We start from the raw sequence: 18,380 nt of genomic DNA, 5'->3' as shown, positions 1-18,380 counted from the left end.
GTCTTATCTCCGAATTCCTAAATATTATTTTTAAAAGTACTTTGTTAAAGTAGTGTAAGCCCATAATTTAAAAAGATAAAATAAAGCCTAAAAATACTTACAATGAAAAACAACTTGCCAATGCCTCTATATCTACTTCAACCCCAATTCTCAAAATTAACCCCTTTAAATTGTTTGTTTCTTCTTGCAGTTATTTCTTTTTATTTTTTCTAAATAGGGTTTCTACTTTTATTTTATTCCAAATGCTCTAATAGATCGGCCACATATGTGTCAAAAATGTTGCCAAAGGTACACCCACCAAACATATAGCTATTTAATGTTCTTCACACTTCTCCCATTCATACATGGAGATCTTCTTACAGAACTCAATCCTCAAGGATCACAGTAAACTTGTCGGTGCCTTGAGCTGGTGACCTTTTGTGTACCTGGGAATTTCTTTTGCCTTTCTCTTGTTTATAAGGTATAAACCTACCCATTTGCTTTGCAAAAGCTGGACCCAGGAAGAGGTAAATGTGCCACAGTTGATGCATAGGTTTTTAATCAATCCTTCAGTTTTCAACAGGTAACTTACTCCAGACTTCTGGAGTGGCCTGTACTTCTGCATCTGAAGTATCTCACATTCAAATTACTCACAGACTATACTATGTTCTCTACCATGTAGAAAATGGGTATTGCTGGATGACTCCCAATGATATATAGTATCTGGAGATTCTAACTGCACTGTACTCAGATTTTTGACAAGTCTTTCTTTCCAATCCCAGCCTTTTGCCATACTCAATTTCTTCTCGTAAAACTATAGAAGGCTCTCTGACACAATTGGCTTTTAGCTCATTGGCATTCCACATTGCAGTCACTCAGATAATAACTTAGCTTCCTAAATCAGTTTACCGCTCTTCTACTTCCCTTTTAGTCTTCAAATTTTGTTGAAATATCAGATCCACTGTGGCCTTTCCTCCAGTTCTCTTTGTCCTTGGGAATATAAACTTTTTTATTTTATTATTAAATTGAGAAGATGTAAATACATGAGGTCAACCTCCAATAATTAATTTCTAATTAAGTTTTTAGGGCTATAGCAGAGTATCATATATGCCTGAGCTGTTGATCTTCAGCCTTATTTATTCCTGAAATCTCTGTTTTAATGCTCTAGAGAGCTAAGCTAATCAGGCTACAAATAGAAAATGATTTCTACTCTTAAGCCTAGACTGAAGCTAGACTTAAGCAGAAGTCCATGCTTTCTTCCCCTGGAAAACATGTTCTCTTTCACTTAGTCTTGTTATGGGAGGACTGTATTCCAATAAAGTAAGCAAATGCAGCTCATTTTTATCAGTTCAGGAACCACAAAGAAGGGAGGAGAAAGATTCTAAAGAGGAGGATGAAGAAAACAGGTGATCAGAAGGAAAAATTTTCATACTTAGCTCAGTTTTAACCCTAAAATATGACACTATACTTTCCCCAATATTTGTCTATCTTTATATTAAATGTATAATGTTAAACACCCTGCTTGTATATAGAATTGTAAATTTCACTTAAGCCTCATAGTATAAGGATATTTCTATTAAATCAAAAATAGCAATGAAATTATTTAGCTCTTATAATAAATTAATTACAAAAATCTATACTAACATCAAAAATGCTTAAGATTTTTTATTGGTGACAGACAGTAAACTGCTGAAGAGTATTTATAGAATGACCTCATTCCTAAAAAGTAAATGATATATTCAATAGAAGACAGCGTACCAATAGAAAACTAACTATAAATTAATATGTTTAACTGTTTATAAATTATTCCTTTGAAGAATGGGAATACAGTAGATTTTCTGAGTTTTATGCTTCTATGATGTTTTCATCTTCTTACAGTATATGCATATAACTAGTTTAATGATAAAAATGTCATATTAATATAATATATGTCATTTGTCTAACCTAATGCCAGGGTTCAAAGGGATTATGAAGAAGAATAAGGTGCTGACCCCAATGTCATGTAACTTGTATTATCAAGAAAAGATATGTGGTCACAAACTGCACAATTATAGAAAAAAGTATATGGATAATTGTTAAAATTAGTGGCTTTACTTTAGTTCAATGAGACAAAGTTCAGAGTAGCATAGAAGAGGAAAATGATTTACCTCAAGATTCATATTAACAGTGAAATCCTCTTTGGATAAGCCAACTAGAATTGTAGAGTATATTAGAGGCAGAGGTTATTTGGGCTACATGGACTCAAACACTTAGAGAGAAGTTGATATTAGCAAATTATTTTAAACCCCCTTATTCTTAATCTAAAAATATTCAGATTTATGAATGAGGTAGTGTAGGCATCATGCCCAGTTGTGATTTACACAGAAAAAAAGACATGTAAGTAGAGGAGAACTAGCACTTGCCCAAGAAAATATGGAGGGCATCTGAGGACATTTTTCCCACCCTCTTTCACTTGTCCCCACTACCACCATCCTGCTTGGGATAGAGTTTAGCCCCTGTAAGTATTTATTTTATTTAAGATACTGGTAAAGGATCTGTAAAATGAAACCAAAATTTACTGTGTATTATATGAGTTATATTTTAACTTTTTAAAAAGTCAATTTTTCAGGTTTATGATCTAAGGGCAATTATGATTTGGGGAGCTTAGTTTTTTTCAATTTATGGCTATGCAATATCTCAGCATGAGTCTTCTAACTTTTGATCCAATGTTTATGCTCTAGCTTCCAATGTCATAATTTTTGTTCAGTTAACAGGTAAGAGAGACAAGGGTAGAGAGTATACCAGACCATAATGAAGCAAAACCAACAACCAAGTCGAGTAGTAGAACTCAACCTTGACAGCTCATTGAAGGGCATCTCACCGGGACAATTCCATGCTCTACAAGCCCTTTTGGAAACCGATAAAGTGTAATTTCAAAAACACCACAGTTGATTCCAATGTGCAGCCAATGTTGAGTACTGCTGAACTTAGGTGAATGCAGGTCACCAAGAAAAAGGTGAAGGTGAATATAAAGAACAGGAGTTCCCATTGAATTAGAACTTGGAAATCTACATGGGAAATTTAAATGCAAAGAATAATAAAGAGGTTTTTAAGAAGATTAAATTAACAGATAAAATATTTTCCAGAACCTGAATCAAGAATTTTGATTATATCTATATAATATATAAATATACAATTTTTCTTTTAGTCTTTCCCAGGCCTTACAGAAGCCCTCCAGTCTGCAGACTCAATTACTTATTTATATAATGAATATTTTCTCTACTAATTGAGTCAATCTGTCTCTCTAATTTTCTGTTTTATGGAAAGCCTATGTGCTCCATGTTACAATTCATGTAAATTTACATCAAGTTGCTATCTTTTGCTCATTTTTTCATATCTTTTCAGTTTTATTATGAATATTAAAGTATTTCTTCCACAAGAAATTCCAGAAGACCAATTAGTTCTTAGTAGTTACCCACAAACTTCTACTTTGTGTATTAAATTTTTAAATTCAATAGACCAGGCTTAATGGCTCATGCCTGTAATCCCAGCACTTTGGGAGCACAAGGTGAACAGATCTCTCAAGTCCAAGAGTTCAACACCACCCTGGGCAACATGGAAAAACCCTAATCTTTACCAAATAAAAAAAATACATGTTTTTTGACATATATATATATTACAAAAAATATATATTATATAATATTTATATATTATATATTATATATATTATAATATATAATATATATTTCAAAAAATATATATTATATAATATTTATATATAATATATAATATATAATATATTATATATAATATATAATATATAATATATTATATATAATATATAATATATAAAATATATATTATATATAATATATAATACATAAATATTTATATTATATATTTATATATTATATATACATATAATATTTATACGTTATATATAAAATTTAATATTTATATATTATATATTTAATATTTATATATTATATATTTAATATTTATATATTATATATATAATATTTATATATTATATATATAATATTTATATATTATATATATAATATTTATACATTATATATAATATTTATACATTATATATAATATTTATACATTATATATATAATATTTATACATTATATATATAATATTTATACATTATATATATAATATTTAAATATTATATATATAATATATAAATATTATATATATAATATATATATTATATATATAATATTTATATATTATATATATAATATTTATATATTATATATATAATATTTATATATTATATATATAATATTTATATATTATATATATAATATTTATATATTATATATATAATATTTATATATTATATATATAATATTTATATATTATATATATAATATATATTACACAAAATATATATTATATAATATTTATATATAATATATAAATATAATATTAATATATAAATAAATATATAATATATTTATTATAATAATATATTTATTATTATATTATTATATAATAATATTTATATATTATATATATTATATTATATATAATATAATATAATATATATAATATATAAATATATAAAATATATATTATATATAATATATAATACATAAATATTTATATTATATATTTATACATTATATATACATATAATATTTATACATTATATATAAAATATAATATTTATACATTATATATAAAATATAATATTTATACATTATATATAAAATATAATATTTATACATTATATATAAAATATAATATTTATATTATATATTATAATATATATAAAATATAATATTTATATTATATATTATAATATATATAATATATAAATATATAATATATATTTTTTGTAATATATATATGTCAAAAAACATGTATTTTTTTATTTGGTAAAGATTAGGGTTTTTCCATGTTGCCCAGGGTGGTGTTGAACTCTTGGACTTGAGAGATCTGTTCACCTTGTGCTCCCAAAGTGCTGGGATTACAGGCATGAGCCATTAAGCCTGGTCTATTGAATTTAAAAATTTAATACACAAAGTAGAAGTTTGTGGGTAACTACTAAGAACTAATTGGTCTTCTGGAATTTCTTGTGGAAGAAATACTTTAATATTCATAATAAAACTGAAAAGATATGAAAAAATGAGCAAAAGATAGCAACTTGATGTAAATTTACATGAATTGTAACATGGAGCACATAGGCTTTCCATAAAACAGAAAATTAGAGAGACAGATTGACTCAATTAGTAGAGAAAAATATTCATTATATAAATAAGTAATTGAGTCTGCAGACTGGAGGGCTTCTGTAAGGCCTGGGAAAGACTAAAAGAAAAATGAAATTCAATATCAATATTGAATAACAAAATTAAAATTCAATATTAATATTAATAATTGTCAATAGTGAAATTCTTGAATTCCGAGATTAAAGAAAATGATCTTATTAGTAGAGGATAAATATCTTAATAGAGAAAGAAAATTTAACAATAGACTTATCCTTTAGAAGAAGACTAAAAGTGAAGAGCAACATATAAACTATTCAAAGTAAGGTACAGAGACCCAAAAATCTTCTTTCCAGTTGCAATAGTTTCGCCTGTCAGGGAAAAAGAAAGAATTTGTAGTTACGGAAGAATTTAAAGAGGTAGCATCCATACAATTAACATAAGGAAAGTTCTTGAAAAAAATGTTCTAACCAACAAATAAAAAATACTTTTTTTAAAATAAAAAAAGCAGGCAATATGATGAGGGTAACAAGAATTAATACTAGAAAATTATTATAAAATATGTGTATTATTAAATGTAATGCTGTAAAGAAATTTCAAATATATGTATAGAACTGAAAGTTGAAAAATATATCATCTAAAACCAGAAGTTGAAAAAAATCAAGAGAAGGATGGGAAATATGAATACTCGAATACTCTAAAGCAGAGTTGGCAAATGTTTTTCTGTAAACGGCAGGATGGCAAATATTTTGGCTTTGTGGCCATGTGGCTTTTGTTATAACTGCTTATCTCTGATGTAGTGATACAAACCTAACAAAGGCAGGCATAGACTATATATAAGCACATGGTGATGACTGTACTACAATAAATATTTACAAAATCAGGCAGTGGGACAGATTTCATGTATAGGAAGTAATTTGATGACCTCTATTTTAAAGGATATACTTATTTGGGGGGAAGCAGATAGGCAACAATATAAATGCATAAATGAACAGAAAGAAAAAAATATGAACACAACTTGCAGAATGACAGCATGAGGCCCTCTGTGGATATGCTCCCTAGTGAAGCAATCATAACTGGAAAAATTAGTATACATATATAAAGTTTGTTATAGGTTTATATCTATATACAATATACACATATAAAAGTCTTTGGAAATTTTGTCCTAATTTAGACAGGAGATAGGAGACAGAGACAGGAGACCTGGCCTCTTCAATTTCTAATTGTAAAGACAGGCGATCTAATGATAGAGTTTGAGAGACCTGGCCTCTTCAATTCCTGTGTGGTGACCTGGGATTCAATCTGTGAGGTGGAGAGCCTACTAGGAGGACTCCATCTCACTTTGCTGCGGTTTTTTTTTTCCTTTTCGTCCAAAAATTATGCTACTCAACCTTCTATGTGTCCATGAGTCTAGTCTTTCCCAGTCGTGTGACAAGAACCCAGTTTTAGCTGAACTAAGGAGAAAGTCCTGCAACACTAAGGGCATATATCAAATGAAGAAACGTTTGTTCAAGGAAATCTACTAAATCTTAGAAAGAGGAGTGAGAGTCTATGGCACTTGAGCCATACCCATTTTTGCCTCCTACTCTCAGGTCAGTGTGATCAAAGCCCCACTCTGAGTGGGTATGGCTAAGAAGATTAGGCTCCCTTCACCCCTCAGTTCCCAGTCAAGGGCTGTGGAATCTCCCAGGAAAGGGCAAGACACTGGCATTTCTTATCCCCTCAAACTCCACGTTCCAAGTGAGTGTAGTCTGGAGATTGTGAGCTCCCTGCCTCTACCTAAGAATAGTGGGGCATTCATCTTGCTCACCACAACTCCCCCATAGGGATGTTGCTCCGCACCAGGAGAAGCAAGCCAAAAAGACCAGCACTACTGCCCTTGCCTAGCACTTGGCTAGTAAAGCATCAGTGTCATCCTAGGAAAAGCAAGCTTCTGTCACTGATGTTTGTTTGATGATTAAGGATTCTCAGAAGCTTAAACTATAAGCATTCTTCATGATTTAAAATTAAATTGGAAACAAAATTAAAGAAATTTCAGTGTATGTATTCCATATCTTCCTGACATAAAAAAGAATAGCTAAGGAAATCCTCCAAAAGCTTGGAAAAAAAAACAAAAAACAAAAACAAAGGCACAACACAGAGGATTAAGAAAACTAGAGTCAGTTCCAAGAGATCCAAAAATTAATGAAATAAATAATAAGAATGATCACAAAAAAGAAAGTAAACAAATAATTCATGAAAGGAATTAGAATATCCACCTAGTTGTAGCAGATACTAAAGAGCTAAAAATGCATATTATGAAAATACTTGTGCCAATAAAATTGAAAATGTAAATGGAATAGCAATATGCTAGAAAAATATAACTTATCAATACTGAAAAATTAACAAACTAGGCCTAAAAAACATGAATGAACCTCAAAAACATAATTCTGAGCAAAAGAAACCAGAAACAAAAATAATGCACTGTTTAATTTCAAGTTTGTGTGTTTCAAAAATTCAGCGAAGATAAACTGTGTGTAAAACTCTAAAGGAAAACAAACACGTTTATGTTTGCTTGTTTTACCATAATGGTCAGGCTAATGATTCCCTTTTAAAAGGTAGGCAGGAATGTCATTTCAAGTGACAATGATGAAGGTTTCTCTAGTTCTAACAGATTCTTTTGTGGATTTAGTTTTCAAGGATGTTATTGTGTTAAAATCTGTACAACTTTTTTCCCCAATTTTCACAAATATACTCAATTTAACATTTATTGTGGTACTATTCACAATAGCAAAGACTTGGAACCAACCCAAATATCCATCAAAAATAGACTGGATAAAGAAAATGTGGCAAATATACACCATGAAATACTATGCAGACATAAAACAGGATGAGGTCATATCCTTTACAGGGACATGGATGAAACTGAAACCATCATTCTCAGAAAAATACCACAAGGACAGAAAACCAAACACCGCACGTTCTCACTCACAAGTGGGAGTTGAATGATGAGAACACATAGACACGGATTGGAGGGACATCACACACCGGGGCCTGTTGGGGGGCAGGGGGATGGGGGAGGGACAGCGTTAGGAGAAATACCTAATGTAAATGATGAGTTAATGGGTGCAGCATACCAACATGGCACATGTATACCTACGTAACAAATCTGCATGTTGTGCACATGTACCCTAGAACTTAAAGTATAATAATAATAATAATAATAAAATTACAGTGGTTATCTTTATGTGGCAGGATTATAGATGAGCCTTATATTCTTCTTAATTTTCTGCATTATTCATATTTTCGATGAAGAACATGTATTATTTTCATAATCAGTAAAATAATAAAGGTTATTAAAAAACAGTAAAAAAAGGTATTAATGCATATGATACACCCTCACTATGGAGTAAAATGAGGTTAGAAGGAACAAATTTGAAAAGTCACAGCAGATCTGGTTCAAATAAGAGTCCAAAATTCCTTCCTTCTTTTTATTTAACAAGAGTGAACAACAGAAGTATCTTTTTCAAATATCATTTGCCCATATATGTGTGAGTCTGTTTCTGGAATCTTCATTCTGTTCTACTGATCTATTTTACAGAACTTGACATGCAACCACATTGCCTTGTTTACCGCAACTTTATAATAACTATTGACATCACACAGTGTGAGTTCTCCAACTTTGTTTTATGTTTTCAAAGTTGTTTTTGTTATTCTAGGTCCACTGTATTTCTATATGGATTTTAGAATTCATCAATTAAAAAAATGTATCTGCTAAAATTTTTATTTGGATTACATTGAACTTACAGAAAACTTAGGAGAAGGAACAACTTAACAATATTGGATCTTCTTACCCATGAACATAATACCTCCCTCTATTTAGTTAGATATTATTTAATCTCATCAAATGTTTTATAGTTGTCACTGTACAGGTCTTGCACATCTTTTGTCAGATTTATCTCTATTTCACATTTTAATGCTATTTTAAATAGTATTTTTAATGTCAATTTTTTTTTTTTTTTTTTTTTTTGAGACGGAGTCTGGCTCCAATGCCCAGGCTGGAGTGCAGTGGCGCAATCTCGTCTCACTGCAAGCTCCACCTCCCGGGTTCACGCCATTCTCCTGCCTCAGCCTCCTGAGCAGCTGGGACTACAGACTCATTGCTCTTCAAAAAACCAACTTGTGCTATAATAGTTTGTCTCTATTTTTTTATTGTTGTTTATTTTGTATATCCCTGATTTTCTCTCTGACCTTTTTTTCCTTTTTCTGTTTACTTTGGTTACATTTGTTCTTTTTTAAATTTCTTAAGGTACATGCTGATTTGAAACCTTTGTTCTTTTCTAATAGTGGTTTTCAGTGGCATGAATTCCACATTACTACTCTTCTGTTGGCAATTCACAAATTTCGATATGTTGTGGCTTTTCTTCTTTCAGTTCACAAGAATTTCTAATTTCCACTTTTATTTCATCTTTCATTTATGGGTGTGTTAGTTTCCAAATAGTTGCAGATTTTCCTGCAATCTTTCTGTTTTTGATTTCCAATTTTATTCCATTGTTGGCAGGGAACATTATTCATATAATGTGATTTATTCTAAATATACTTAGAAATTATCAATGGTCCTGAATATGGTCTTCTCTGTAAATGTTCCATGTGATCTTCAAAAGAATATATACTACCCTTTTTGTTGAGTGTGGTATCCTATAAATGGCAATTAGGTCACATTTGTTGAGTGTTGTTCAGATCATTTATTTTCTTACTGTTTTTTATTTACTTTTTACATCATTTATCAAGAGAAAAGTATTCAAGCTTCCAACTATAAGTGTGGATTTATCTATTTATCCTTGAGTTCTGTAAGCTCTTGTATTTTGAATCTCACTTATTTGGTATATAAATATTTAGGATTGGTATGTCCTCTTGAACTGAACCTTTAGTATTATGAAATAAACTTTTTTGTCTTCAGTAATATTCTTTGCTATGAAATTTACTTTGATATTAATATAGTCATTACAGAGTTTTTAAAATTTGTGTTAGCATTGTTTCTGTATACTTAATGTGTGTTTGTTTTAGGCAGCATAAAGTGGGATTTTGCTTTTTTTAACAAATGCAATCTCATATTCTATTTTTATTTAAGGTAGTCAGATTACTTACATTTAATGTGATGATTGATATCCTTAGGTTTAAGTTAATCATCTTCCTATTTGTTCTGCAGTTTCCCCATCTTACTTTGTTCACCTATCCTCTTCATCTGCCTTATTTTAAATAAATTTCTTTCTGGGATTCCATTTCATCTCCCGTGTTAGCTGTAATTCTTTTTTTGTTATTTCAGTGCATGTTTTGTGGTTTATACTAAACACCTGTCACTTTTTAGATTCTACCTTCAAGTGATATTACATCACTTCACATATAGTGTAAGAACCTCACAATAATATACTCCCATTTTGTTCTCCTGTTCTTTGTGCCATTGTAGTCGCATATTTTATTTTTATGGATATAAACTCCCTATTGCATTGTCATTAATTTTGTTTAAAGGATCGCTTAACTTTAAGATATTTAAATCATAAGAAAAAAATCTTGTATATTTACTTAGGTAGCCACCACTTCCAGCACTCTTTATTTCTTTGTGTAAATCAATATTTTTATCTAGTGTCATTTTCCTTCTGTTTAAAAGACTTACTTTAACATTTCATGTAGTACAGTTCTCTGGTTGATAAATACTTGTATTCCTGGAGATGGTATTGTATTCCTATTTTGGGGATTTTTTTCTGATATGCAGTACAGTTACTTGAAAACAGTTTCATCCTTCTGGGTTTTACTTTTAAAATCTGTCAGGACCTGAGCAAGTATTCAATTTGAGTCTGATTATTCCCCTCACTTCCCACTACTAAGGTACAACCAGTCTGCACTCTACACAATTTCCTGTGAATCATGAAGTTTCTCACTTTAAGGTGGGGAGAGGCACTATTCTTGGACCTGTGTGAGTATGGGGCACTGTTACCTCTCATCTTTTCAGGTAGGTTCTTTCTCCATCCTTGGCTAATTTTCTCACATAATTGCACTCATCAGTAGTCAGCTAAATACTCAAAGGGGAACCTCTGCAGATCTCTGGAATCCTCTCTCTGTACAGCACTATTTTATCCAGTCCTCCATCCCGTGAATTTTTGCCACCTAAGTCTCTTGGACTCTCAGATCTATCTCTTCAATTTCAGGGGTCCACCAGTATCCTCCTGGGCACCTCAATCCTCAGCCTAGAAACGTTCTCAAGCTGCGTTTATCATAGGCTCACCTTATTTGTTTGCCATCTCTCAGAAATCACTGTTCCTTGTGGCCTGATTTCCAGTGTCTTATAGGCCATTGTTTTATCATTTCATCTGTTTTCCATCATTTCAGAATAAATTTACCCATATTATTCCATCTTGACAGAAAGTAGAATTCCTGAGGGTTGTAATTGCCCAAAGTATGTAGATTAAATAACAATCGAATGATTTGAAAGGCATAATCATTCAGTTAAATCTAAGGTATATTTATATTTAAAACTTCTTTATAAAAGTAGATAAATATGAGCCTATAATTTAAAAATAGCTTTATGATTTGAATGATGATTTCCAAAACATCTAAAACAAAGTAGATTCTGCATCCTGATGTTTTTATCATTTTAAGTGAAATATTTATATGATACAAGTCAGCCTATGACTCAAAAGCACTAGCAAACCTATTCCACATTTGTTAAATCTATGAAGATTAAATTTGCAGATTATTGGATTTTCTCTAACACGATTCAAAAAATTGACATTGTGTTAATTTGTGAATGTTTCACAGGGTTGGAGAATTTTAGAACTTGTTTTTTTAGCTTCAAATCAAAACCAAAAACTTTACATTGAGGAAGCCATTCTAGAAAGTAAGAATAATCTGACACTCTGTGCATGTGTGATGTGTGTTTTTTCCATTTATAAGTATTTAATAATTTCTTATATTTTATATGCCTTTACAATATAAATGATTTCTTCAAATAAAATTTAAAGACCACATGAAATTTTTTTTTCAAAAGTCTCTCAAAAGGTCACTACAGGAGCCTACTACATAGAACCTAAAATTTTCAACTTTGAATATGTGAGATTGAAGGGAAAGTAAATAAGTTTAAACGTCTTTCAGTGAATGCTCTAACCATGAAATTATGACTGAAGCGATCATTTAATGTGAAAAATATTTTAACAAGAAGCTTTATCACAAAAGTTAAACTCACTCACCAATAAACATAATTTTGAAGTAAAAAAAAGACATCTGGAATAGGAACAGCTCCGGTCTACAGCTCCTAGCGTGAGCGACGCAGAAGATGGTGATTTCTGCATTTCCATCTGAGGTACCGGGTTCATCTCACTAGGGAGTGCCAGACAGTGGGCGCAGGTCAGTGGGTGCACGCACCGTGCGCGAGCCGAAGCGGGGCGAGGCATTGCCTCACTTGGGAAACGCAAGGGGTCAGGGAGTTCCGAGTCAAAGAAAGGGGTGACACACAGCACCTGGAAAATCGGGTCACTCCCACCCGAATACTGCGCTTTTCCGACGGGCTTAAAAAATGGCGCACCACAAGATTATATCCCCCACCTGGCTCGGAGGGTCCTACGCCCACGGAGTCTCGCTGATTGCTAGCACAGCAGTCTGAGATCAAACTGCAAGGCGGCAGCGAGGCTGGGGGAGGGGCGCCCGCCATTGCCCAGGCTTGATTAGGTAAACAAAGCAGCTGGGAAGCTCGAACTGGGCGGGGCCCACCACAGCTCTAGGAGGCCTGCCTGCCTCTGTAGGCTCCACCTCTGGGGGCAGGGCACAGACAAACAAAAAGACAGCAGTAACCTCTGCAGACTTAAATGTCCCTGTCTGACAGCTTTGAAGAGAGCAGTGGTTCTCCCAGCACGCAGCTGGAGATCTGAGAACGGGCAGACTGCCACCTCAAGTGGGTCCCTAACCCCTGACCCCTGAGCAGCCTAACTGGGAGGCACCCCCCAGCAGGGGCACACTGACACCTCACACTGCAGGGTACTCCAACAGACCTGCAGCTGAGGATCCTGTCTGTTAGAAGGAAAACTAACAAACAGAAAGGACATCCACACCGAAAACCCATCTGTACATCACCATCATCAAAGACCAAAGTAGAAAAAACCACAAAGATGGGGAAAAAACAGAACAGAAAAACTGGAAACTCTAAAAAGCAGAGCGCCTCTCCTCCTCCAAAGGAACGCAGTTCCTCACCAGCAACGGAACAAAGCTGGATGGAGAATGACTTTGACGAGCTGAGAGAAGAAGCCTTCAGACGATCAAATTACTCTGAGCTACGGGAGGACATTCAAACCAAAGGCAAAGAAGTGGAAAACTTTGAAAAAAATTTAGAAGAATGTATAACTAGAATAACCAATACAGAGAAGTGCTTAAAGGAGCTGATGGAGCTGAAAACCAAGGCTCGAGAACTACGTGAAGAATGCAGAAGCCTCAGGAGCTGATGCGATCAACTGGAAGAAAGGGTATCAGCAATGGAAGATGAAATGAATGAAATGAAGCGAGAAGGGAAGTTTAGAGGAAAAGCAAATAAAAAGGAATGAGCAAAGCCTCCAAGAAATATGGGACTATGTGAAAAGACCAAATCTACGTCTGATTGGTGTACCTGAAAGTGATGGGGAGAAGGGAACCAAGTTGGAAAACACTCTGCAGGATATTATCCAGGAGAACTTCCCCAATCTAGCAAGGCAGGCCAACGTTCAGATTCAGGAAATACAGAGAACACCACAAAGATACTCCTTGAGAAGAGCAACTCCAAGACACATAATTGTCAGATTCACCAAAGTTGAAATGAAGGAAAAAATGTTAAGGACAGCCAGAGAGAAAGGTCAGGTTACCCTCAAAGGAAAGCCCATCAGACTAACAGCTGATCTCTCGGCAGAAACCCTACAAGCCAGAAGAGAGTGGGGGCCAATATTCAACATTCTTAAAGAAAAGAATTTTCAACCCAGAATTTCATATCTAGCCAAACTAAGCTTCATAAGCAAAGGAGAAATAAAATACTTTACAGACAAGCAAATGCTGAGATTTTGTCACCACTAGGCCTGCCCTAAAAGAGCTCCTGAAGGAAGCGCTAAACATGGAAAGGAAAAACCGGTACCAGCCGCTGCAAAATCATGCCAAAATGTAAAGACCATCGAGACTAGGAAGAAACTGCATCAACGAACGAGCAAAATAACCAGCTAACATCATAATGACAGGATCAAATTCACACATAACAATATTAACTTTAAATGTAAATGGACTAAATGATCCAATTAAAAGATACAGACTGGCAAATTGGATAAAGAGTCAAGACCCATCAGTGTGCTGTATTCAGGAAACACATCTCACATGCGGAGACACACATAGGCTCAAAATAAAAGGATGGAGGAAAATCTACCAAGCAAATGGAAAACAAAAAAAGGCAGGGGTTGCAATCCTAGTCTCTGATAAAACAGACTTTAAAGCAACAAAGATCAAAAGAGACAAAGAAGGCCGTTACATAATGGTAAAGGGATCAATTCAACAAGAAGAGCTAACTATCCTAAATATATATGCACCCAATATAGGGGCACCCAGATTCATAAAGCAAGTCCTGAGTGACCTACAAAGAGACTTAGACTCCCACACATTAATAATGGGAGATTTTAACACCCCACTGTCAACATTAGACAGATCAACGAGATAGAAAGTCAACAAGGATACCCAGGAATTGAACTCAGCTCTGCACCGAGCAGACCTAATAGACATCTACAGAACTCTCCACCCCAAATCAACAGAATATACATTTTTTTCAGCACCACACCACACCTATTCCAAAATTCACCACATACTTGGAAGTAAAGCTCTCCTCAGCAAATGTAAAAGAACAGAGATTATAACAAACTATCTCTCAGACCACAGTGCAATCAAACTAGAACTCAGGATTAAGAATCTCACTCAAAACCGCTCAACTACATGGAAACTGAACAACCTGCTTCTGAATGACTACTGGGTACATAACGAAATGAAGGCAGAAATAAAGATGTTCTTTGAAACCAGTGAGAACAAAGACACAACATACCAGAATCTCTGGGACGCATTCAAAGCAGTGTGTAGAGGGAAATTTATAGCACTAAATGCCCACAAGAGAAAGCAGGAAAGATCCAAAATTGACACCCTAACATCACAATTAAAAGAACTAGAAAAGCAAGAGCAAACACATTCAAAAGCTAGCAGAAGGCAAGAAATAACTAAAATCAGAGCAGAACTGAAGGAAATAGAGACACAAAAAACCTTTCAAAAAATTAATGAATCCAGGAGCTGGTTTTTTGAAAGGATCAACAAAATAGATAGACCGCTAGCAAGACTAATAAAGAAAAAAAGAGAGAAGAATCTAATAGACGCAATAAAAAATGATAAAGGGGATATCACCACCAATCCCACAGAAATACAAACTAACATCAGAGAATACTACAAACACCTCTATGCAAATAAACTAGAAAATCTAGAAGAAATGGATAGATTCCTCGACACATACACTCTCCCAAGACTAAACCAGGAAGAAGTTGAATCTCTGAATAGACCAATAACAGGAGCTGAAATTGAGGCAATAATCAATAGCTTACCAACCAAAAAGAGTCCAGGACCAGATGGATTCACAGCTGAATTCTACCAGAGGTACAAGGAGGAACTGGTACCATTCCTTCTGAAACTATTCCAATCAATAGAAAAGAGGGAATCCTCCCTAACTCATTTTATGAGGCCAGCATCATTCTGATACCAAAGCCAGGTAGAGACACAAGAAAAAAAGAGAATTTTAGACCAATATCCTTGATGAACATTGATGCAAAAATCCTCAATAAAATACTGGCAAACCGAATCCAGCAACACATCAAAAAGCTTATCCACCATGATCAAGTGGGCTTCATCCCTGGGATGCAAGGCTGGTTCAATATATGCAAATCAATAAATGTAATCCAGCATATAAACAGAACCAAAGACAAAAACCACATGATTATCTCAATAGATGCAGAAAAAGCCTTTGACAAAATTCAACAACCCTTCATGCTAAAAACTCTCAATAAATTAGGTATTGATGGGATGTATTTCAAAATAATAAGAGCTATTTATTGACAAACCCACAGCCAATATCATACTGAATGGGCAAAAACTGGAAGCATTCCCTTTGAAAACTGGCACAAGACAGGGATGCCCTCTCTCACCACTCCTATTCAACATAGTGTTGGAAGTTCTGGCCAGGGCAATTAGGCAGGAGAAGGAAATAAAGGGTATTCAATTAGGAAAAGAGGAAGTCAAATTGTCCCTGTTTGCAGATGACATGATTGTATATCTAGAAAACCCCATTGTCTCAGCCCAAAATCTCCTTCAGCTGATAAGCAACTTCAGCAAAGTCTCAGGATACAAAATCAATGTACAAAAATCACAAGCATTCTTATACACCAACAACAGACAAACAGAGAGCCAAATCATGAGTGAACTCCCATTCACAATTGCTTCAAAGAGAATAAAATACCTAGGAATCCAACTTACAAGGGATGTGAAGGACCTCTTCAAGGAGAACTACAAACCACTGCTCAAAGAAATAAAAGAGGACACAAACAAATGGAAGAACATTCCATGCTCATGGGTAGGAAGAATCAATATCGTGAAAATGGCCATACTGCCCAAGGTAATTTACAGATTCAATGCCATCCCCATCAAGCTACCAATGCCTTTCTTCACAGAATTGGAAAAAACTACTTTAAAGTTCATATGGAACCAAAAAAGAGCCCGCATTCCCAAGTCAATCCTAAGCCAAAAGAACAAAGCTGGAGGCATCACACTACCTGACTTCAAACTATACTACAAGGCTACAGTAACCAAAACAGCACAGTACTGGTACCAAAACAGAGATATAGATCAATGGAACAGAACAGAGCACTCAGAAAATATGCCACATGTCTACAACTATCTGATATTTGACAAACCTGAGAAAAACAAGCAATGGGGAAAGGATTACCTATTTAGTAAATGGTGCTGGGAAAACTGGCTAGCCATATGTAGAAAGCTGAAACTGGATCCCTTCCTTACACCTTATACAAAAATCAATTCAAGATGGATTGAAGACTTAAACGTTAGACCTAAAACCATAAAAACCCTAGAAGAAAACCTAGGCATTACCATTCAGGACATAGGCATGGGCAAGGACTTCATGTCTAAAACACCAAAAGCAATGGCAACAAAAGACAAAATTGACAAATGGGATCTAATTAAACTAAAGAGCTTCTGCACAGCGAAAGAAACTACCATCAGAGTGAACAGGCAGCCTACAAAATGGGAGAAAATTTTCGCAACCTACTCATCTGACAAGGGGCTAATATCCAGAATCTACAATGAATTCAAACAAATTTACAAGAAAAAAACAAACAACCCCATCAAAAAGTGGGCGAAGGACATGAACAGACACTTCTCAAAAGAAGACATTTATGCAGCCAAAAGACACATGAAAAAATGCTCATCATCACTGGCCATCAGAGAAATGCAAATCAAAACCACAATGAGATACCATCTCACACCAGTTAGAATGGCAATCATTAAAAAGTCAGGAAACAACAGATGCTGGAGAGGATGTGGAGAAATAAGAACACTTTTACACTGTTGGTGGGACTGGAAACTAGTTCAACCCTTGTGGAAGTCAGTGTGGCGATTCCTCAGGGATCTAGAACTGGAAATACTATTTGACCCAGCCATCCCATTACTGGGTATATACCCAAAGGACTATAAATCATGCTGCTATAAAGACACATGCACACGTATGTTTATCGTGGCATTATTCACAATAGCAAAGACTTGGAACCAACCCAAATGTCCAACAACGATAGACTGGATTAAGAAAATGTGGCACATATACACCATGGAATACTACGCAGCCATAAAAAATGATGAGTTCATGTCCTTTGTAGGGACATGGATGAAATTGGAAAACATCATTCTCAGTAAACTATCACAAGAACAAAAAACCAAACACCGCATATTCTCACGCATAGGTGGGAATTGAACAATGAGATCACATGGACACAGGAAGGGGAATATCACACTCTGGGGACTGTTGTGGGGTGGGGGGATGGGGGAGGGATAGCATTGGGAGATATACCTAATGCTAGATGACGAGTTAGTGGGTGCAGTGCACCAGCATGGCACATGTATACATAT

General features: G+C 34.0%; 1 long non-coding RNA gene across 1 annotated transcript in view; it reads right to left on the bottom strand.

The window, feature by feature from the left end:
• Positions 1 to 1,233: 1,233 nt before the first annotated feature.
• Positions 1,234 to 18,380, bottom strand: part of LOC109025645 (uncharacterized) — a 548,608-nt gene continuing 531,461 nt past the window's right edge. The window contains exon 4 of the long non-coding RNA XR_002004557.4: positions 1,234 to 1,360. This is a non-coding gene — a long non-coding RNA (uncharacterized lncRNA). The remainder of the gene's footprint in view (positions 1,361 to 18,380) is intronic.

Source organism: Gorilla gorilla, chromosome 12 (genome assembly GCF_029281585.2).
Source record: "Gorilla gorilla gorilla isolate KB3781 chromosome 12, NHGRI_mGorGor1-v2.1_pri, whole genome shotgun sequence".
Lineage (NCBI taxonomy): Eukaryota > Metazoa > Chordata > Mammalia > Primates > Hominidae > Gorilla > Gorilla gorilla.
This window is presented reverse-complemented; position numbering and strand designations above follow the sequence as displayed.